General features: G+C 36.3%; 1 long non-coding RNA gene across 1 annotated transcript; it reads right to left on the bottom strand.

Annotated features, from left to right (window-relative positions):
* Positions 1-7936: 7936 nt before the first annotated feature.
* Positions 7937-14879, bottom strand: LOC139604231 (uncharacterized). Its single transcript, XR_011683929.1, has 4 exons — positions 13649-14879; positions 13371-13443; positions 11338-11499; positions 7937-8048 (listed from the first exon to the last, which is right to left on the bottom strand). It is a non-coding gene; the product is annotated as an uncharacterized lncRNA (long non-coding RNA).
* Positions 14880-24028: the final 9149 nt, after the last annotated feature.

Raw genomic sequence — 24028 nt, 5'->3', positions numbered from 1 at the left:
CACATCAGGTCACACCTTTAGTACTCTCAATGTCGAGCCAAGCAAAGAGAATACAATGAAAGAGAATGAAAAAGAATTAAAATAATTCCCAACCTATGAAACTTCATATAATTCATCAAACAGTCCTGTCAGATCCAATTATAGCCTTCTCTAGAGACTGAGTGTGAGTTACCTACCTCCACAACCATTATGCTGTAGTTGGGAGGGAGAAGGGCAACTAAGAAACATTCACACACTCTCCAACAGTTTCCTATAATTTGTAGGTCTGAGATGCAGAGAAAGGCAGGGTTTTTAGCCCACAGTAACTTCACACCCAACAAGACCCTACCTTCAATGAACAGTAATGCATCATCCTTCAAGTCCTGGAACTCACAGAGAATGCATGCATCCCACCTGTCCTGTCCTTTGATATAAAAAGACGTAAAAACTATCAGGAGAGACAACCCACCCCATCTGTAAAAGTCACAGGGCAAATGCTTTTTTTTCAGCTGCCTCTAATGAACTCTGGTGTTTTCTTAAAAATAATTCATGTGGAGAGAAATTATTTGGTTCCTTTCCAGGTAGCAGTGATATGGCTACTTAGTTTCAGGTAGCAAAAAAAAGGAAACTGCTGTCAAACAAGTCTCTAAAATTCCAATTCTCCAATATCCTTCTTCAAGGATTATTCGTTTTCACAGTAACATCATGTCTTGGAGTCCATGATATTATTTTATCTTGTTTTAGCTTTTTTTTTTTCTTTGAATTCTTGACAGTTATCTGAGGAGCAAGCCATAGTTTCCTTGGCTTAAAAAAAAATGTGCCTTTGTAAATGATGTGCTAATGATCTTTCTCAGCTTCATGCTTAACTCACTGAGATCTATAAATCACTCTCAGATACTGTCTCATGGAAGATAATAACTCAAAATAGAAATCTCATTTATTTCCACTGCAATTAAACCAATTAATATATCATGTATCTTTTCAGACACCACAAGAAGTTTTTCCACCTTCTCCAATATTTTGTACTGCCCTCTGTCTTCTACCTGATCCTGCAGCAGAGCATCTTTAATCCAGGTTCTTTTTTCAGGGAAATGGCAGAAACAATTTCTTTCTATGAAGTCTCATGCCTTCCTGCACTCTTTTTTTGTTTTTCCTCCCAGGGCTGTGTCTTTCCCCTGTTTGAAACCACTCTCCAATCTGCAGAGCAACAAACTTTAGCCTTGTTCTCTTCCCCTCACCACTCTATGAAACACATTTTATTTTCCTTTTACAGCTAAGAGCAAATGTCTTTCCCATCAAATGCATTGATAGTTGAGTGATTTTGAACATATATAGTATATGAACATATACATATATTTTGAACACACATTATATACAGAAACACTAAAATATTGATCAACAGTAATCAGAAGAATACATAAGACAAAACTGCAAAACCAATACATGTTCTGATTAATTATCTTCACTCACTAAAGCTGCATTATGTAGCAAATATGATCCATATTAAAAGCCATAGATGCAAACTGATAATTAAGTCCAAATTTGTCAAGATGCAAATTTGCTGATGAATATAGATTATTTTGGTTACAAAAATAATAATAAAGGCATCACAATTATATTCTTTCAAGAATACAGATGGTACTGTCATACTGAGTGCATCTATGCTGCTTTTAAACTGCTGTGACATGGCCAAGCACTAAATTACAAGATTATTCTGTGAGAGGAAAGCCATTTACTACTTGTGCAAGAGCAGCCACTATTGTATTCTGCTAATCATCCTCATCTCTGAGGCATAGGATATATATACATACATATATATATATACATACATATATATATACATATATAAACATATATATACACAACATACCAGAAAACACTCAAAGAACCACAGGCTAAATTTAGCAAAGTCTGGAACATATTATTATACAACACACTAACTACTCTTTTTTTCCTGACAACGAACTAATTTCTAGAACAGTATTTTGTTTGAACTCTCTCAAAAATCCTTTTTAATGGTGAGTGAAAACATGCTGGAATGTTTAATGGTCAGATTTTAAAATTAAAACTCTCTTGGTTAGTTAAAAGATTGGATATACAGTTTCTGGTGTACTCTTGTTCTGTCATTAGACTATCCTTATCTTAAAATCAGGCAGAAAGATTAACCTCCTAACATTAAGGATATCCTTAACATTAAGGATAATATGGTTCAGATTGATGGTCCCTTGAAATTTGAGGTTAAGATGATGACATAGCAGATCCTGGGAAATTGTACACCAAGAGAATAGCAGATCCTGGGAAATTGTACACCATTTTATTTTCTGGAACATGTATGCCTTTGTTTGAAGTAACATTATAATGAAGAAAATAAGTTACATCCTTCTTTTAACCTTCCAATTATTTTTAGGTAACATTCACAGAGATAACTGCTCAAAATTTATTTGACCATAACTCTTGAAGGACTTTAGTATCTAGTTCCATAGGAAAACTCAGAACATCACAAGTGAAGAAGTGCATGTCTAAATTTTCAGTCTTGGATACCATGCTCTGATCAAAACCTTTTTACTGTAAGATCATGAAATTTAAAACTACTCTCCTGGGTCCCTTTGAATGAATTTCTAGCTCAGTAGTCTCCTTCCCCACAGCAGAAAGGTGGGAATTTCCAACAAAAAGCCCCCCTGTGCATAACCAGATAACACTGTGGTGGCATTAATTTGAAACATTCACTGGGTCCTGATTTTCCCAGCACGAGGTGCTGGTTTTGTATGAAATGATGCTATCTTTGGAAAAAAACCCAAACAACTAGATATCCACTAACAGTAGCAGCTATCCCCAGAAGTAACTCTTAGAAGCAGACGGTACACAGAGACAAAACCTCTGTTACTGGACAATTCATTTCTCCCAAAGGCTGGTTCCATCTTCTGATCCTACTCTGACTTCATAATGAGATAGGTTTGGGGCATGTATCATGCCTAACCCTCATTTTCTGTCTGCAGCTGAAAGGGAAATTAGGCATGTGTTTCAAGTGGGAACTGTGCATGCTCCAGCATAGACAGAGTTTGGGGTATTTCACTGCCATCAGATGTCTATAATACATTAAGTGGTCTGACTCATGTCCAAAATCAGGATTCTATATTATATGCATATGCATATTCAAGTAAATTTTTTTGAAATTGCTCTTAATTACAGCAGCACTTCTAACACCCATGAATCTGCCACAAGCCAGCTAGGTTTAAACTCACCAATATTAATCTTTTCAGCACATTAAATACACAGCAGTGACGAGAAGTCCTGATATTAAAAATAAATTTCAAGAGGTACAAAAAAAACCATGTCTACTTTAGTTGAATTCTTCATGATATACCCCTCAGCATGGTCTCTGCATTTGTAGTTTGGTAGGAATTTGGCAGTCCTTGACTCTCAGCATAGAAATGAGAGATCCCACTCTGTGCCCACTTGTATCAAGAAGTCATTTACACAAATCACTTTGCTGGGGGCAAAAAGGAAGGGGGCAGAAGAGGAATTAAATTATTTAGCCATTGTGATCCTCCCAAGAATTAAGAGACTTAATTATTTCAAATCAAATCCTAACTCAAGTTCCTCTTAGAAATCACTTTAAGTAATTTTCAATAGCGACATTGCAAGCTGATATCTGCAGAACTTAGTCCTAAGTAAATAACCACAATTCTTCTTAACTTTGAATTGTATTAAAAATTCCAATGGCTAGGTGCTAGTTTCTATTTCATTATTTTGAAATTATAATAGAGTTCTTTTTTATATTGAAGTAGAATGTCAAATGTCTTACATATGCACTTCGTGTGTAAAAGTAGGCAGGATAACAGGAGGGCCATATGGACTAAAAATGAGTATTTCACAAGACACTAAGCATTAGACACAGGTAGGAAAATACACTGGCTAAAGTGGGTGCCAAGCTTTTAAACAGAGATTGAACATCTACCCCTACTTTTTTTACACCACAGAGAACTGAGTTCATTGTAAATCTGCAGTAACTTGAATGTATTTAGACTTGCAAGTTTAACCAGCTGTTTTAATTTCAGTGATGTTTCACAATATTGTTTCTATTCAGTCAAGCTGATGCTCAGCATTTCTGAAAATAAAATCAATATTTCGATGCCTCAATGTAGACTGGAGCAGCTTTTGAGTGACAAATTTCATTTCATATTACCACTTCATCCCACATCTCTATGTGGATTTCCTACAGAGAATGCTTTGGAAGCATTGCAGCATTAATGCCCAAGTTTCACTGAGTCAATCAATGTAGGACTTCATCCACGACTAATTTCTATATGTGTTGGCAGCTCACTCTCATAAGCTACATATCAGATCTCTAGAATTCACAGAATTCACAGAGTTACTAGGTTGGAAGAGATCCTAAAGGTCATCAAATCCAACCCAGCCCCAACACCTCAACTAAACCATGGCACTGAGTGCCACATCCAGTCTTTTCTTAAACACATCCAGGCATGGTGACTGCACCACCTCCCTGGGCAGGCCATTCCAGAACTTTATCTCTCTTTCTGTGAAAAACTTTTTCCTAAAAACCTTTTTAGTTTCCGAAAAACTTTTATCCCGCCTAAATTTCCCTTGACACAGATGAAGACGCCCTCTGGTTCTGTCAGTTGCTGCCTGGAGAAAGAGACCAACCCCACCTGACTACAAGCACCTTTCAGGGAGTTGGAGAGAGCAATAAGGTCACCCCTGAGTCTCCTTTTCTCCAGACTGAACACCCCCAGCTCCCTCAGTCATCCCTCACAGGGTTTGTGTTCCAAGCCCCTCACCAGCCCCATTGCCTTCCTCTGGACGTGCTCCAGCATCTCAATGTCCTTCCCAAACTGAGGGGCCCAAAAACTTCATGTTCTAGGCTAAGAAGCAGTAATGTGGTACTCCATCGTCTTTTAACTTTGCATTTTCATGAAGGTGATATTATTTCTTATTTGTGACACACCCATTGTGTAATATTTATAGAGGGGTAGAGTCTTTACCATAGTACTTTTGTACCCTTGTGTTGTAGTCACTCATGTCAAAAGCAGCAGATACAGAACAGTGCAGCATGAGAGAGCCATTTACCTAAGATCATTTGGAATTTGGAAAAGGTCACAAAAAGTGAATACAAAGGCTGTGTCAGGCCTTGGAAATGAAGCAGGTAGTGTTTATCTTACCTTCATGCGGCAAGCAAACTTAGCTCCTAGAACTTCAACTTGGCTTTTTGAAACATCGTAATTTTTTTTTTTTAATTACAGCAGTGAGCTGGAGGCGTTAAGTAGCTCCTTGTTTCTTTTTTAATAATTCCTTCAGACTGAGAGGAAAAGCCTTCCTAAGCCTGTAGCACAACACTGCTTGCAGCAAGGCTGTACCTGAATTAGCAAACCAGCCCTGACTCCCATTGATGGGACTTCGCATGGGGAGAATAGAAGACTGTTCCTAGTATGTCTTAGAGAAAAGGATAACGAGAAAATAAAGGCACGAAAGTAAAACATTTAAATGTATCAATACAACTCAGGATTTAAAAAAAAAATATTTGACGCTTTATATTGTATTATTTATATTATTTATATTTATAAGTGCCAAAAATTTGCACTTGTATTATAAAATATTATGGAAAATATAAAATGCTGCATTGGGTTTGCACGGCAAGGCTTTTGTATCTGGATGGGTGCTACAGGGGTGGGTCTGTGAGATGCTGCCAGAAGCTTTCCCCATGTCTGATGGAGCCACTTCCAGCTGGCCCCAAGTCAGACCTGTCCCTGAACAAGGCCAAGCCCATCAAGAACAGTGGCAGTGCCTCTATCACAACAGTGCTACACTAAAGAGATAACTCATTTGAAAATATATTAATAGTTAGGTATTACTGTCCTTGAATGATGGTGCACTGCATCCTTAGATTTTAATTTACTCACCTTTTTTTAACCTTGTGCTTCATCAGGCATCTGTAATAATTGCCAATAATCCTCTAACTGAAGGTAAACATGATTCAAGCAGACTCAAGTGTTTATGAATAGTTTTATGTCTTATAACCTGAGGTTAAAACAAAAAACTGCCTCTCACATTTCTCCGGGCCCAATTTTACCAAATACAAAATGGTCCAGTCAGAGGCTATGGTATTACAATTGCAAGAAGTTTTCAATGCTTAGAAGTTTCAACATTTTTGTTAGTAAGTGGATTCTTCTGGCACACCAAATTAAAGGAAAAGAACAGGGAAGAATTTCCTTATTTAAGTTAAAGCCATTACAAGGAAAGCGATCAACTCCTAGAGGCATTTGTCATTTTGGAAACACATTTGTGTTTCTAAAATGAGTTTTACTGAATTTATTGCAAAATATTTGTAGTATAGATATTTCAATTCTAATTCAGTATTTAAATACTTAAATAAGCAAGTGAATTATAAGCCAGCTTTCTGCCAACTGCAGAAACTGTTTATTTTTTCTCTAAAATAGTACTATCAGTTTTTTCAAACTCTTTTCATAAAAGAGAATGCTTCAGTGAGTCAAATAATTTTCAATATTTAGAGAGATGAGCACTATAACTCAAATAAACCTTCACCACTAATTTACAAACATATATTATACCATTTTCCTCAATATTTGCTTCCATTCTGCCTTTCTGCATTTTAATATTGTTTGGGTTTTTTTTTTTTCCTGAAGCTGCTTTCAGCAAAGGATTTTTTTCCTTAGGTTTCTACAACAACAGCAAGCTAACTGAACTGTGTCAGTGTGCAAATCTAGAAGCTGTTCTCTCTAGTTTTCCTACCTCATGTACATCCCTTTACATTCAGACCCTGATTTCCTTTGTGTTATTCTCTCTAGCTCCAGAAACAGCCCTTTTAAATTGCAGTTGTCTTCCCTGGGCTTGGCTCACCTTGATACCTTCACTGGCTAATCCTTCACACCTTGTGATCTGTCTTCTTCTTGAACACTCCCACACCCTGTTTTTCCTGTTGTTTACATCTGAAGTCAATTACTACAGCACAAGGGTGTGTGTAAAAATACATATGTGTCTATATATATATATACATATACATATATGTATTTGTATAAAATGTCTTCTGTTCAGTTGGCTTGCTTTAGAGCATTTCTCAAATTGGTCGTGATCATTTAAAGTTCTAGGTCTTCAGACATTTCCTGAGTTCAGAGTAACTTTAGGCCTATAATCAGCCTTCCCTGATTTTTGTTTTTTGCCTTTTTTCTGACAATCTCGGATAATTGTTTACCTTTACTAGCAAAATAGCATTTTATCCATCAATTCTAATGTATCTACCTATTTTAATATCTGTATTTATAGACAGCCTTCATTTCTATTCATTAGTTAGTTTGAAAATATGTTTCAATTTTTCTTGTATTTCTCACAACTCCTACTGTTGTTTATTTTATTTCCTGTCTGCTGGCTACAGTGAGTTAGATTTTTGAGGGCTCTTTTCTCAGTTCAATTGCTTGAAATTTGCTATTTAGCTGTGTAAGTTTTTCTTATTCTCATTTTGTTCAGTAGCACAACACCTCCTGAGACACTATTACTGTTTTCTTAAGTAGAAGAAATGCCAGTAGAAGAAAGGAGTTTATTTTCCTTAGGGCTTTTCTATGAGTTCCCTCATTTTCTTAAATCTGTCTTTCTCAAGTTTATCATCACTCCAGTGTTTTTGTGTACATAACTTTCACATGATATGGATTGTAATAACATTGTGATTATCACTGTTTTGCAGTGCTGCCAGCACTAGAGTTTAAATGAGCACCTGTGTTCTACTTTATGAGTGCAAGAGGTATTCACACCACCCAGCTCTGGACAGTCAACTCAGCTCAGTTCAGACACAATTTCCCCAGCTTCCCTACATTGTCAATAAAGACAAAAAAGCACACCTGCAGGAGGTGATTCAGGAAAAAATACCAGTTGTCAGAAGCTGAAGTGTACATCCCATGTGAGGTGAAATATTCTGGTTTCCATTTAACTCACCTGGCTTGCTGCTTTGGTGTACATAGCCCTTGAGAGTGATGATCTGCTTCCTCTGAGTGTGTTCACATTCCGTGGAGCTAGTAGGGAAACAGGCATTGCTCATGCAGCTAGAAAGGGAGAAAAATGTTATCTGTTCTAATTAGATGACATTAAATAATAATGTTCTAATTTTAATTAGGCTGTCTCTTAAAAAAAAAAAAACAATTTGTCTAAGCAACATCTTTATATTTTCATGTAGTCTTCATAATGATGAGATAAAACCTTGTGTTGTCTGGGAGTCAAATTACTCAAGTGCTTCTGAAAAGGAACAAACTTTCATTGAATGGCGTATTTTTTTCTACACAATTATCAGAAAAGCTACAATACACACCAAGAGATTTGAAACTAACGTGTCAAGTAAATTTTTAAATATAAAAATATATATATACACAGTTAAAGTCTTCTTGTCTGTTTGTTTGACTCTCCAAGGCTTAAATATTAAGGGGAATTAGCATTTGTGTCAACTGCAGTTGTGTGAACTATATGTCCCACAACAAAACAGCTCTGCAGCTAATGTTCCTATCACTGAGGAAACATAGCTATCCATTACTACCCAAAGACAGATGTGTAAGTTTTGGCTCATAAAAACTGGATGAAGGAAACTAATGGGACACTAATCTCCTGGCATCTCATGGGACAAAGAGAAAGTGAATAAGATTTTTAAAGACTACAAAATTTGTTTCCTCTGCAAACGCCTTGCAAAATGTTATAAATAAATCATCAGTTTCATCATGGTTTGACTTTTGGGAGCATCACAATGACAGAATGAAAAGAACCTTGTGTTGGAAGCCTGGGACTGCAAAAGCATCTATTGGTCTGTGACCAAACTCCCGTCTGCAGGCACAAGCTTCTGGGAACAGGTATTTCATCAGCCTCTCATTGATGACAATTATGTGATATTTACAATTTCAAAACAATGCAGATAGAGCTCTCTCGCTATAAAACTTTAACGAGCAGCATGTTTTGTTGGAAGTGCCATAAAACTTTCATCAAAGTTCAAAATATTCCCAAGAAAACAGCTCTGTCTTTGACAAGAAGATCAGAAATTTTCAGTTTAGATCAAACACTGTGAAGAGGAAGAGAAATGTCGTCTGTTATAATTATTAGGATACGATAATTATACTTTTACAAGCTCAGAAAATTTTTAAAAAGCAACTCAGTAAACATTGTAAAATCTAGTATTAAGATTAACTTTTATAGTTTTCCTTACAAGGAAGATGAACAAAGTCATAGTAGCTAAAACCAAACAACAGTGGTAGGAAAGAGAATTTTGATTAAATATGTTTTTACCATTTCTCAGAGAGGCTCTGCTGAAAAGCTGGCCACTAGGGAAAATGAAATAAAATAAGAAAAGAAAAATTGAAATGAATTATTTCTTTATTTAATTCTGGAACAGTTCCTTTTTTTCCCTAGGTAAAATTCCTTTACTCCTTTCCCATAGCTGATGTTGTAGGCAATCTTACAGAAGCAGGAGGTACTGAGTTCACTGGACTTTATAGCAGTTCTTCACTGTTAAATTGCAGCTTCCCTATCCAGTGGTTCCATGAATAATCCAATAATCAACCTTCTGACCTTTGAGGCATTAAGAATTAAAAGAAATCAAGGCAGAAATAAGAACTAAGTATTACAGTGTGACAAAAGTTAGGATATAATTAAAGAAAGGGTGAAAAACTCTCCCAGCAATAGAAGAGAGTGTGGGTGAAAAAAGGAAGCATTCTACAGAATCACATACATATTCTGGGAACATAAAAGGAAATTATTTCCTTTCAGTACAACACACAGGCTAACAATGATTCCATGAACCACCTTTGTGTACAAATCACAACGTGGCTTGTCCTTTGTTTCTGCTCTGCCCTTCGGTGGCACATTGCAGCACATGCCATAAGGAGATTGTTTGCTGCACTCTGTTATCCATCCCTGCCTTGTTTTCCACACTTTGTGTTGTCTCCATAGCACAAATCAGGGTGCTCTGCCAGTTCATGGAGCCTATGGCTATCCTCCCCCAAAAACTATTGAGGTCTTCACCTGTTCTGCAGCAGCTCTTGGTTCCTGAATTTGTATACAGTTGGCATTAGCCTGCCAAAGGACTGAAATGGAAATAACGGTGACAGCCTGCCCCATTTCTCTAAAATACACCTCCTGCTTCTTCTTTCCTTGGAGAGAGCAGCCTATACACCATGGTTATATCAGCCTCTCCAACAGCAGGTAGAAAGGTTCAAACTTGGTAATCCAGGCCTAGATCCTCAGGCCTTTGCTTGAACATATCCCTCAAACTAAGCCAAGCAATGGTGACAACACCTCCCTTCCACGTTAAAACCTGCCCCCAGGTTTCAAACACACAGCAGCAACTCCAGGTTTTCCTCCAGTCACCTACTTTAGATCCTAAAATTCAGGCATGAATCACACTTTTTGTGTAAATCCTTAGTTCTTTAGTCTACTAGAGACATGAAGGGAATATTACTCTTTTAACAACAAGGTGGTATGCAGTACTGCTCAGAGCTGCAAATGTGACCCTGAAAACCCCCAGATGCCATTAAAATTCTGGGTTTAGGTACTCATATCCAAACCAGGCAGCTTCTTAGCATGCCTGAAAGTGAAATAATTTTGCCTTCAGAAGTGAAAATATCAATTAGGTTAGATAATTCCAGGAAGTACCTTTAGCAAGTAGCCAAACTCCTGGTCCTTGGCAATTTGCAAGTTAAAACTGAGACCTGGCTTCCTAAATGTGGAAATGAGGTAGAATTAGGAGAGGTTTAAATTCTTGCTATGCCTCTGTATGCGTCATGTATTGACTAGTGGACATGGTTTCAGACTCACTAGAACTTACTACTAGAAATGAAGATTTAGTGCTCATCTCACTCATGTCCAGGGTATCACAGTCTGTGCTGGCACTGGTCTCTGGACCAGATTATTTTAAAAGCAATTGCTAAACTGGAATTGAAACAAGATCCAGGTTTTGGTTTTAGGTACTATCCCTGCTCTCCAGTTTGCCTTTACTAGGTGTAGCTATCCATACTACACATTCTTGAGAGCCATGAGTCACATATTCAAAATTCCTTTACATCCTAAATGGCTATGAAGTGAAATGATAAAATGCTGTTTGAGCTGCAGAGTAATCAAAGCAGATCTTCATTTCCCACTGTGACTCAGGAGGGCAGAGGAGTAGGTGTCACTGCACTGCAGTCATAAGATCCCCAAATTCACCTCATGCCTCCATCCCCAGTATGGGAACTGCAGAATGAGTGCTGTAGGATGGGGCAGGATTGTTCATCTTCAAACCATTTCATCATTGCTCCAGTGTAGATGATTGGAACATTTTTTAATCTGGTGAGTAGATACAGATATTCCACAACACACCTTTAGTTGGCCTGCCTCTTCAGTCTTTCCATGCAATCATCTCACTTCTCTTCCTCTTTCAGGACTGCATTTTTAACCACTCATTCCTTTTCACTTGTGTTTGTATGTCACAGGCTTGCATTTATTCACTGTGTATTTATGTAAATATTTTGTTCAAAATACCTGGGTTAACAGAAAAAGTCAAGCAATGTAAATGTTTACCTCATTATATATATTCAGCACACAAATTAAAGTAACCAAAGTTTTCTGAATGGTGCTGGGGACTTGAATAAAACAAACAGGGGCAGGATGGCAACAGTGCAAGGTTTTCAATAAAAATAGTAGGGATCATTGAGTTAAAGACTTGCAGAAAACTACTCATTAAACTAAGAGAGAGAGATAAAAATGGATTCATTTAATTATGCACTTGGGTATATAAAAATGCTTAATACAAAGAAGTTAAGTTATGCTAGTTAAAAGTTTATCTCCCTTTCCAGAGATCTCCATGCTTTTACACAACAAAGACATTGCCACGGATGCTGGAAATATACTTGGCTAAATAATAAAAATAATGTATTCATGAGTGAATTATTTAGAGATTGACAGGAAAAATGTTGAATAAATTATTCACTGAACATTATTTAATAATCTAGAGAGCTGGTCAAATAATAGAAATATGTATTTCAGATAATTCATTCAGAGAGTAATGTCAAAATCCTTTGGCTAGGATTTTCCTAGTCCATTAGGAATAAATAATTTGACAAGTTATTGATTATAGCTCATTTTTGTATTAAAACAAAATTCAGCAGGAATGCAGCTAAGCAGAAAGATACATAATTGACAATAAAGTGTCATCATCCTGATGATGAAAATCTTTTATCATGCATGCAAACACAGCCTGTGTTCAAAAATTGCTTCAAACAGTGCTTACATTCCACATTAGTCCTACTTCTGGGGTGTTTTAAGATATGCAAGTCAGTCTAAATAAGTGTTATCAGGCAGCACAGTGGGGCTGGGCAGAATCCTGCCAGCCAGCAGTGTGGGGCTGGACAAGTTATCTACCCTTTCCTTTAAAAGATTGTGATTCATTTTCCTCAATGTCAGTAAATCAGTTAACTTTGATATCGGAGAGCAAAAGCAAGCAGCACCTTTCTTTCTGCATGTGTTTTAGCTTAGGTTTCAAGGTATTTGTGCTCAAACAGCTGAAGTGAGAAAAGGAACTAGACTTCTTTATACACCTTCACAAAGGCATTTCATAACAGAAGTTTTTCCTAGGAGTAAATCAGTGAAGAAGGGGAAAGGCCATGGTTTGTGTGGGGAGTGCTCACAATGCTGCTGCCACCCCAAGGTACGCCCAAAAGGCACTTAGGAGTTTGTTTTTTTCTGAGTGCTTTTCTTGTGGGAATGTGAATCAGCACTGTATCTTGTGCAGTGCTGTCATATGAAGCCACAGCTGAACTTTGAAGAATAGACAATTGGAAAATGGCGTGTTTTCTTCATCAAAAGCTCTCCTCGTCCTAAGGAAGCCAGCTGAATATCTGCAGGAAAGGCCAGTCTGCCTCCTCCACACTAAATGCCCATAATTTTTCCTTTTCCTCAATTCACCTGGCCAGGAAAGCTCAGACAGTGAGTACTTCTCTCTTAAATATCCTATGCATTCTCTTCCTGCCATACTAGACATTAGATACATTTATAAAGACTGCAAGTTCTTAATACTGAAGAACTGGCAGAATGGATTGAGAAACTGTGCATAAAAAGGTAAAACACAGTGCAAAAGTTAATTATCTGAATCCTTGTCACTACAAAAAGGCACCTGGCAGAAGGATCCTCTTCACTTGTTATTATTTTCAAAAGTGAATGTCTAGCAATCATAGTTAGAGGTGAAATGGAAAGCAGGAGTTTTGTGAAAAATTTGCACCCAGAATTAAATCTCATGCAGATATTACATGCACTGCTGCAGGCAATGTGTTTTAGTGCTGTTAGGTACAGCTTTCTTCAACTTCCACCTGCCCTCTCAGGGACAGTCCTGTATTCCCAACTATTATTGTACTCACTCTATTTGACATCCATCTTCATACTATTCATCACTCCAGCCTCCTCCACAGCGTCTTCTTCCGGTCTTTTTTTCTTTTCATATTTTGAGGGTGGGAGAGAGAGACAGAAGATGCATTTCACAGTGTAGTGTTCCACTTCATTAACAATAACGTGCTAAATCTATCAGCCTTTAATTAGTCAGCCCATCATGTTTTTAGCCAGCACCTGAAGTTGTCTCTGCCTGATCCCTTGGAATTGTTATGTCTTCTCTTTTTCATCAGTTCATTAATATACTTACCATATATAGTTTCCATCCATTTTGTATGGGGATATCGTGGCTGTGTCTGTAACACTGACAATTATAGAAATAGATGTAATTAAAACAATTTTGATACTTGTTTTGTAACGCATAACTCACCCTTCTCCCATCAGAATGGAATTTACAACACATGCCATGAAAACTTGCATAATATTTACTTTGCAGCATCTGCTTGAAGAATGAAAAAGCCAAGCTGACCCTGAAAACATGGTGAATGTAAATGGGAAAGAATCAAACTACTCATCCACTCCACTGGTTTTAGATGGAAAAGAATTTTTTCCGATGTTCTTAATGATCTTGAACTGAAAAGGGCGATGGGCTGTAGTATTGTGTATTCATTTATGTGGATGATCCAACTCTTTCTTTATATCTGTTATCAACTGTCCAATCTACTGTGTGCAAACATCCAAACATTAAAGCTTCATATCATCTCAAGTGTATCAATCTCATTCAGATTTTAAACATAGTTTCAAGTCCACATAGAGCATTAAATCATTAATACTGACACATGACACATGAAATTGCCTTATTATACATTTCCAAATGCATAAAGAAATATTTTTAACATAAACTAAACCATTGCCTTATGCCAGTGAGCTGAGAGGCTCTAAGGAAGGATTGATTGTACCATGTTTAAGCTACTCATAGTTTTCTTGTTTCTTCTCTCAAGTTTTCTGAACTTTAAGAGAAAAATAGTAAAGGTCGCCAATTAAATAAATAACAAAGTAAATCCTTTCCTATCCTTGAGCAGATTAAGATATCTCAAAATGTATTTATTATACATGTAACGGGAGAATGGCATTGACTTTTGTGTGGATAATTATTGATAGTTTGGGGTTTTTTTATAGATAAGTCCTAAGGCTGTTCCTGGAAGAATATAATTAATGATATTAATTCTCTCCTTATTCTCTAATTTCCCTTTCAACAAAAGATAATGCTTTCTCTAATTTTTTACCCATAATAAAGCTATTTCAATAACAACCTTTCCCTCCAGGTTAACTAATAATTTACCATATAGTTACCAAATTAGAAACTTACCTAAGGTCAGAGTAGGTCGGAATAAGATCAGAATAAGTGACATCTACAGCACCTTACTTATTAAACCAGCCACCTTTAAAGAAAGATGTAATTTTATAAACTGATGGAGAATTTTATCTCACTTTACTGTAAAGAGCTGTAAAGTTTTGCACAGTTTTAAGGTCAAACTTAAAAGCCTTCATCTGACTGGACTATGCTTTCTCCTTCCTGTAAATAAAGAAATTAGTTATTTTTATTAAAAATTCCTTTTATAACATGGATATTGTTATGTTATAGTTGTCAGGATGTTTGAATATGATTTAGATTTGTGCTGAATACTGTTGCCCTACTGTTTTTCAATTAGCCATTTTCCATTAACTATTTTAGCAAATTGCCAGGATTATTGTCCTACTGGAAGCATTTCAGCTTCAGCCAGTACATAAATTATCTTTGACTTCCTTCTCATTCATACAAAGACTTTAGTGCTTCTTTCCTCATTCTTGTTACATGCTAATTTGATAATTTTAGCAGTTTTTAATTTCTCTCTGGGGTCAGCTGTCCTGGCTGTGTCCCCTCCCAGCTTCTTGTGCACCCCTAGGAACTTGCTGTTCAGGGGCAGCTGAAAAAAGAAAACATCTTGATCTTGATGTTGTGCAAATACTGTACAGCAATAACTAAAAAAATCCTTATTGCCAGCAATGGTTTGGTCACAATAGAAGGCAAAAAGGGCCAAATGAACTAAAGTAATAATAGAGTTTGACCAAAAAAAGAATTTTTTTGAGGAAGAGCTAATCACACTTCTTATATCTAGTGGTAACTCTGGGTGAAAATAAGTCTGCTCTTTCCCTTTGTCCTAAGTAACATTTGAATCTTCATGATTGCATTAAGGGCAGTAATGTGTAGCTCTTTTGAAAATTTGTTTTTATTCATGCACATGCAGACATACACAAAGAGACTAAAATCCTAAATTTGGAAGGATGCTGAAAAGCTTTCCAAAGAATCTTTGGCACTTTTGACATTTATAAAGAATTTGGGCATTACTTCATCTGTTCCAGAAGGATCTCTTGTAAGTGTAGTGCACTGGGAATTCAGAGACAATAGTTTTATATGTTGTCTGCTAACAAGAGAGCTTCAAGAGGCTCAGGTAGAGGTTATTAAGTCTGCATAATTTTGTACAAATTCCCATTTACATACTAAACAAGCTACCATGGCTGGGATGCACGAGGTGAATGCCTGACCATGCTCCTTTTTGGGGCACATCCTGCCTTAGACCCAGGGTTTGAGCAGAAAGCACCACTGGGTCTCCAGCCCAAGGAATACACAGCCTTGGAAGCAAAGGGAGAAAAACAGGAATGAAAAAGCATCATGTAAACCCAGATATTGCAGCCATTCAAAGCCAATTTCATTCTCAGTTTTTCTTTCCTGTTGAAACTGTGATGATGCAGTCTTTAAAAAATAAGACAATACAGGGATGCCATAATAAGGATGAAGCCTAAGTAACAGCTCCAAATGGATACTAAAAAAGCTATGTAGGCATCGATGTGAAAAAAATGAAAAATGAAGATGCTTTGATGTGTGTCATCTTTTCATTTTAGCAATTAAAATGGCTTTTGAAGCTCTCTGGCATTTAATTTAAGCCCATAGAGTATAAAATTATGCCGTCCCTTGCAGATAGTCCCATATTTAGCACAAACAAGGTCATAAAGATCAACAGACTTAGAAAAAAATGGTAATTTGAGTTTTCAAATATATAAACTTAATTCTCTTTATTTGTATGCCAAACGATGGCATACAAGTGTCCTTTTTTTTTTTTGGTGTGGTTTTTTTTTTTAGCTGCAAAATCAGGGGGTGCTTGGTGTTTGTTAACTACTTTTTACATAAACACAGCTCTGAGATGGAGTAACTCTTTTTTACCTGTGTAAAAACATGAACAGGAATCCTATATTCTGTCCTGAAAGACCTCTGTCTAATATGCTGTTTGAAAGATTACCCAGCACAAACATCTTGCTATTTAAAAAAAAAAAAGTGGTATTCCAGGCTTCCTAATAATTATTCTGACATCTCTGCGCTCAAATGACATCTGCTTATATGTCTTAAATATGTGACAACTCAGGATGAATGATGTTAAATTTTTCATTCAAGCATGACAATTTAGAGGAACTTAACAGAAAGGATCTTGAATGATATAAAAACCCTTTAGACGATGCTATGAAATTACACCAGTAATTACACTGTAGATATGTTATGAAGTAGCAAATGCAATTATTCCAGTTGTACATGGTAATCTTGAGAAACATTCACCAGTAAATCTTTCAAGATGAAGGTTTCATAAAAGGTGCCACATGTAATAATGATCCAAGGGCTGGATGCAGTTTGACCACAAGAGTGCTTGTGGGATCCATGGGATCTCACAGAACAACTGATGTTATTCTAACGTTTCCTTTCCATGGAAAGATTTGTGTTGCAAAATGCATTACAAAGCAAAAACGAGTCTTTGTGTCTTTGCTACGTACAGAGTGTATTGTATTTGCAGGGTGTCCTGTGGCAGGAAGGAATGACGAATCCGACTCCATGTTCTCAGAAGGCTGATTTATTATTTTATGATACTAAATTATATTAAAGAATACTAAACTAAACTATACTAAAGCATACAGAAAGGACACTTACAGAAGGCCAAAGAGATAATAATGAAAACTCGTGACTCTCTCCAGAATCCCAACACAGCTTGATCCTGATTGGCCAATAAGTCCAAACAATTCACATGAAACCAATGAAACAATCACCTGTTGGGAAACAATCTCCAAACACATTCCAAAGGAGCAAAACACAGGAGAAGCAAATCAGATAATTATCGTTTTCCTTTTCCTCTGAGATTTCTCAGCTTCCCAGGAGAAAAATCCTGGGTGAAGGGATTTTTCAGAAAATATGAATGCGACAAGAGTGAGATTTGCAACAGGAGAAAAAAGTACCATCAAACTGTACTATTGTAAAATCTCACACCCACATACACAAATTAAAATAAACTTTGCTTCCTAACTACTTCACAGTATTGTATTTTACCAGCCATAGCAGCATTGTACTAAATCAGATTTAGCTAACAGGCAGTCTCCAGTCTGTGGACAATTACATAACAAAAATGTATTACAGTGCTCACTATTGGGAGTAAAGACTTTTGCTATAATAGTGAAATGCATTATATGAAGTGGAATTTCTAATGGACTTCAACAGAACTGGTGGCTTGAATGCTTGGAGATACATCAGGGCTAGTGCCACTGAAGAAAGCCTCACAGGAAGGAGGTAATTTATGTATTAGAAACACTTATGCTTTCCATTGCATATATTTGCAACAATAAATCAAATGGACAACATGTTTCCTCTTTGTATTTGCAATAAGCATTTCTAGCTGTTAACACTGTGGATATTTTTTTTTTTTTCATTATGTAGTTTCATTATCCACTCATGCTTCTGAAAAATGAGAAAATGGAGGAACACACAGAGCTGGCAGATTTAAATGGCTCTTAGAGAAGTACTTCAACATCAAAAATGATCAAGAGCAAATTGTTTATACAACCTTTGCTTTCACCACCTTCCCTAACAACTAGTATTAGTAAATGAATCATGTAAAACCACTTAAATGCAATTCTGGAAAGGAGAAGAAGAATTTCCTCACAAATTCATATTTTATTAATAACTACCTTTTTAGCCAAGTTATTATGTTAAGGAACCTAGAGTTTGGATTCTGTTTTTAAACCAAGTGTTATGAATGACTAAAGTGATATTTTCAGGAGATCAGTAATATTATTTTCATTCCTCAGATTTATTCTCTTTTACAAGAATTTTAAATACCTAACATTTTTTGAACAATGTCTTAGACCACTTTTAAAAATACCTGAAATTCCTTTAACTAAAGTGCTTCATTTTAGCAAGCATAATCACATTTTCTCTGCTTTTCAATGATACTTTGTACATGACTGCATTAAACCTTAAGATTGCACTGATCTTAAAATTTAGTGTCAAAAGGTGATTAAAAACATCTTCTCAGTAGATCTTAGTGGAATATCTCCTTTGTTGAATTGTTGCTGTAGCTAAGGTCTAGTCTACGATGCCCCTTTCTAATCCTCTGCCTATTGCATGCACCTTATGTCATTTTTTTCCATAATGAAAAAATTATGTCCTTTGTGTTGCATTCACCTGCAGTTCTGCACTTCCTCTAATGCTTATCTTTTGGATTAGTCTGGGAGAACTGTGGGGGTTTCCAGTATTTCCATTTGTAGTTACCTCAGGAGTTCTGATGCATGTAACTGATGATAACAAAGACATTTTCTCCCATTCTTCTACTTTTGCTCTAACAACATAAATAAAGTAATAATAACTATTCGTAGATATGAAGTAATTGTGTCTTTTACGTTATTGAAGGTAATAATTCAGAAATTACTATTTATGTCCAATGATAGATAAATTATTGGCAAGCACTAACCAAGTCTAAAGACAGCTTTGGGTGGTAGAGAAGAAATGCAATATCTGACTTTTAGAAATGTAAATTAAAAGTCAGGTAGGTAAGATGGGTTGTGTAAGAAAATCAGCAGTGCTAGCCCTTCATCCAGCCCCCCACATGACAATGCAAACAGCAAATCAGAAATCCTCAAACTTTGAAGCATGACCTACCTCTCAATAGGGAATTTGTGAACAGAAATATTTATATGTTTCCCCCCAGTCATTTGGCATTTGAAGTGTGCTGTCAGTTTAAGGAATTCAACAACAACAATACAAAAAGTAAAAGGAGTAATGGCAAGTAGAAACAAGGCAGAATGCCAACCCAAAATGACAATCTCCTCAGCTCAGCACAGCTTTTGGTGTATTCTCACTCCTGGTGGACAGAGTTTAACCAGACCTGTTTAAAAGCCCTTTCATTAGAAACCATAATTTAACTATATTTTCAATTATGTGCAGAGAATTCTTGCCTCTTTCCCCAAAACCTAATTTTTCTACATTTTTCTCATATTTGTGGATTTCTAATAAGCTCCACCTAGCTTGGGGCTCTCCATTCATGACTCACATGTAGCAGAAGAAATCCACCCATCATCCAAAATTATCATTTAGAGCTCACTTTAATTTGGGAGTCTCTCAGGCATCCAGCAGCTCCAGTTACACCAAGAGCAGCTTCTCACTTCGGCTGATGTTTTGGCAAGTGCAGTCTCTAAAATGACATAATCATAATTTTTAAGGCAATATTTGAATAAGTTTTGCCTGTAAATAACCCAAAGGGTCATCTTGATTTATGAACTATTTATCACCCACGTAAGGGTTTGCAGTGTTCCCACTGTTTCTTGATTAGCTAATGAGAGGCAAATTAAAAATAAATTGCTCAATGTGCTTCAGGACTCTTGCTTTGTGAAATTTACTTGCTTTACTTTATTGCCTGGATGAGAATCTCAGCACATCATTTTATAAGGAAAACCCAATTTTAAAATTCTGTGTCTGCTGGGTAGGTGGCAACACAGATGTTGCTGCTGCAGTGCAGATTTAGCAGTTTGGTTTTCTAACCTGTGCGGGATATATTTTCTAAAGATAGCACTTGGGGCAGTAAAAAACTGGATAAACATCACTGAACTGGGCTGATTAGCAACAATAGAAAGACCTGTGCAGTTTTTTGGAAAGGGGGGAACCAATGGTCACTAGAACATTTTAAACACAAAAGTTTTAGAAACCAGAAGAAAAACACCCAAGCATAATGCAAAAAAAAAAAAAAAAAAGTTCCAGGATTTTATGTACTTTTTTGCCTTCTTATTACTTCATTTTTTTTGCCATTACTCTATTCATTCCCTTTACTAGCAAATTTCAATTCCTTATCAGTATTTAATGCTTACCATAATAAAAAAAGTAATTTTGAGAAGAGAATAAAGACAGAAAACGTCCAAGTTGCTGAAAAGTGAAAACAATGTCAGAAAAGAAGCTCTTATAGAGTTTTAATTACATTTTCTCTCTGCTGCTTTTTCTATAATGGCTTGATTCTTCTTGTTAGAGCTGCATATTTTTTCTAATGAAGTATTGGCTGTCTTAACATCATTAAGTATTGAATATGCTTTTCATTTCTACTTTCTGTGTTTCATTCAGCCACATGCAGAAAATCTTATCAGTTATAGCACAAATTAAGAAAGGTCACTGCAGTGGATGGGGACACTCCTTTGCAGCCCCCATGAATTTCTGGAAAAGGAAATAATAATAATTGCACCAGACTGCATTATGCAGCTGGAAATCTTCCTGCCTTCCAGAAACCAACTACTTCTAGCAGCATATACCAGCAGAAAGTTTTTTTTAACCAAACAGTCAGTGCTGACTTACTGTAATTAAAAAAATGCCTGAGGAATATCTCATTTTCTTTAATAATATTAGGCAGTGTAGGAGGGAAGTATTCTGGCCCCATTTTTCCTTGCAGCCTGAAGGTTGTCTCATTTGAGAGCTGCCTTTGAAGGAAGCATGGAATCTCTCTGTTTTGTTGTTCTCTCTGTCATTGTTTTATGTTGTAGTCATAATTTATGGCTACAACAATTTCACAACATTCTACAGAAAAATCTATTAACTTTAATATTTTGATTATTATTCTCCAGACTTGAAAATTATAATATTTACCATACATTACCATACAGAAATTATCATAATTTCTGTATTTACCCACATTTACTCAATACTTGCTTTCTCTACTAGAAAGAGTTTTCACTTGTTTTGTCATGAAAATTTCACTAGTGATTTATTTATTCATCTTTAAATCATAAATCACAACTGTATGTCAGTCTTTTAATATGTTCAGGTTCCTTATGACATTTTAAGCCAATCTGTGTTAGACAACAATAGGTCTAACACTATTCATAATGAAAATAAATAAAACATTTACCACTTGGTAATGACTTCATCTGAAGTGCATACAACATTTAAAAATTCAACTACTGGGAAATTTACAGGTCTGACTGTTCTCCTAAAAGTCATGTGTCTCAGAAAACCCCAGCAAAGTTCAAAATGAAAACCAGAATTTCTTTAGGAATAGCATGTACCTGGGACTGAAAGAAGAATGACTGCTCTTACTCCTACTCTGAGTTAAATATGTGCATGAGGATATCACACCAATGAATTCCACCTGATTCAAGGGTCACCAATTCCTTTCTTGTGATCCAGAAAATCACCCATTATACACTGTACTCCTCTTCTGGAGCTAAAGCTCAAGAGCAGATGGCACCTAAAGGTCACACAGTGGTCTGCGTTCTAAAAATAGAAAAATAAATTTTAGTTAGAAGAAAGACAATCGCAAAAATAATCATTGAATGGATTCAAATCCATATAAAGTAACTTTAAAAGTTCTTATCAAAATCAAAGCATGTCTGAACAATGTCAACATTAAATTTTGGGGAAAAAAAATAGGAGGGAAATCAAAGCATTAGCATTTCCAACATGAAGAAACTTCCAAAACATGCTTGAAAAGTTAAAGCCCATAGATGAAAGTCATTAAAGGGTCATTGCAATTGTTCTCTTGACACTGCCATTGGGAGGAGGAATGACTGAGCAGGGATAGGAAATACTGGTGCATTTTTGCCTGCTGTCTTCTGTGTGTTGTAAAATCCATGTGTATTTATGAGAATGCATATTAAAATACACTTCTCAATAATAAAATCTAAATTTGTTAAATGAATAAGTAAATAAATAAATGTTAGTTCAGTCCAGTAATGGCTGTCATCCTACAGATGTCAGCCAGTTCCCCTATATAAACCTCAGAAAACAGGCTATGCAGAATGTCTTGGGAGCTTTAATTTACTATGTTAATACTTTACATGTCTTCCAGAGAAAGGAATCTTCCTGTTTCCAGTGGTTAAAATCTAATAGTCAGGTCAGGTTTCACAGCAGAGAAAAAGTAGCAGCCTCTTAAGTACGCATGACTATCACCATAAAAGTTAAGTATAAGTTAAAATCAATATCAAGAATTACACTTGGAAGCAAATGAAGCTCTGGAAGTAAATTAAGTTTATAGAGTTCTAATTTAATGTTCCCCACGCAATAAGCTCTGCAGAAAGTACTTTAGGGCCCAGTGTGGAGGTGACAAGGATACAACAGATATTAGTGAAGTCTATATTCAAGACAAATGACCAAGACTCCCTGGAGACTCCATGATGAACGTCTGGGCACTTGGCTGCTACTGCTGCTCTTCAGATAGACACAGAGATCCCTGAAAGGGTGATGGAGAGAGATAAACATTGCTCTCATCCTTTTATGCAACAATAATGGACATAATCTTTCACAACCTGATCGGTAAAATCAATATGTCAGAAATATTTTCACCTAGGATTCATAAAAAATGGTTTTTGCAAAGCTGCAGGAAACATTTTTGTGTGCATCAGGCTGTTGCCTTCTAAGGAGTTTGGTCTCATGATCTACAGCTTTGGGCCAGCACCTGCCACAGGGTCAAGCCTTTCCTGTCCTTCCAGACATATTCCACAGAGGAAAAACAAAATACAGAAGATAAAATTACTTTTTGTTCATTTTCTTTACCAGGATTACAAAGAGAGCATCTGGCCCAGAGGAATCACTTTATAGGTAAGCTGCAAAAAGCCCATACAAAACTTACCAATATCATTAAAAATTATATTCCTATGTGTGGGTACTTAGATAGTTTCCACATTAAATCATTCTCCTCCCAGTTTGTTTTTCTTTTTAAGCAAAACAAAACAGAAACCAAACTCCAGATGACAGTTAGTAACTAGAATTTCTAGTAACAAAAAGCCTAAGAAATTCAGGACCACCAGTTTCCTAGGAAATCACAATTAGCATGCCACCAACATATTACATGTGTCAGAGTGAGCAATTCCATACAACATGTTGGCATTTCAGTTTTCTGTGAGGTGCAAGGGGAATAAAGATAGGGTTGTTTTGATCTTGCTGCTGTTGAATTTCTACTGTCTGCCTTCATCAGCCTTTCTTTCTACAGAGGAACTAATGAAAAAGAACAGAAACCCTATCCTGGATTGTATATGATTCTCCATTTATTTCTGGAGTTTAGGGACAAGCCATGGGATGAAATTTCTGTCATATCCAAATACCAGGCTTTGAAGGGCTGTTTCAATTGAACAGAGAGTATTATGGTTTTGGTTTTTTTTTCCTAATTTGTTTTGTATGTGTATGTGTGTGTGTGCCCTAATACATAAAATGAAAATATAGGAGTAGAACACAATATTCTAAGGGCTGATTTTTATTCAATTTGTCATGTAATCTAAATATGTCATTTAACTGCCAAGGGAAAATAACCTAAATCTTACTGAAGTCTGTGTTATTTTCCATGGCTGCTGGAGGCACGTGCAA

The sequence above is a fragment of the Agelaius tricolor genome, unplaced genomic scaffold (assembly GCF_023055355.1).
Source record: "Agelaius tricolor isolate 1412-34295 unplaced genomic scaffold, bAgeTri1.0.p SCAF_47, whole genome shotgun sequence".
Taxonomy (NCBI): Eukaryota; Metazoa; Chordata; class Aves; order Passeriformes; family Icteridae; genus Agelaius; species Agelaius tricolor.
This window is presented reverse-complemented; position numbering and strand designations above follow the sequence as displayed.